This window comes from Meleagris gallopavo, chromosome 23 (genome assembly GCF_000146605.3).
Source record: "Meleagris gallopavo isolate NT-WF06-2002-E0010 breed Aviagen turkey brand Nicholas breeding stock chromosome 23, Turkey_5.1, whole genome shotgun sequence".
Taxonomy (NCBI): domain Eukaryota; kingdom Metazoa; phylum Chordata; class Aves; order Galliformes; family Phasianidae; genus Meleagris; species Meleagris gallopavo.
In genome coordinates this window covers 589,842-590,073 of record NC_015033.2, presented here as the reverse complement: position 1 = coordinate 590,073, position 232 = coordinate 589,842, and positions in this window count along the sequence as shown.

Here is a 232-nt window from a genome sequence, read left to right as displayed (position 1 = left end):
AATACAAGTTTTCTTCCCCAAAACATGACATCTTTTCCAAGAAATAGTACATTTTTCCCCAAAAATATGATATTTTCTCCAAGAAATGCCAGTTTTATCGCAAGTATACGACATTTTTATACCGCAAATAGCCGCTTTCTCCCAAAAAATATGCCATTTTCTGCCAGGAACTGCAGTTTCCTCCCACAAATACCATTTTTCAACCAGAAATATGACGTTTTCTCCCATCAAT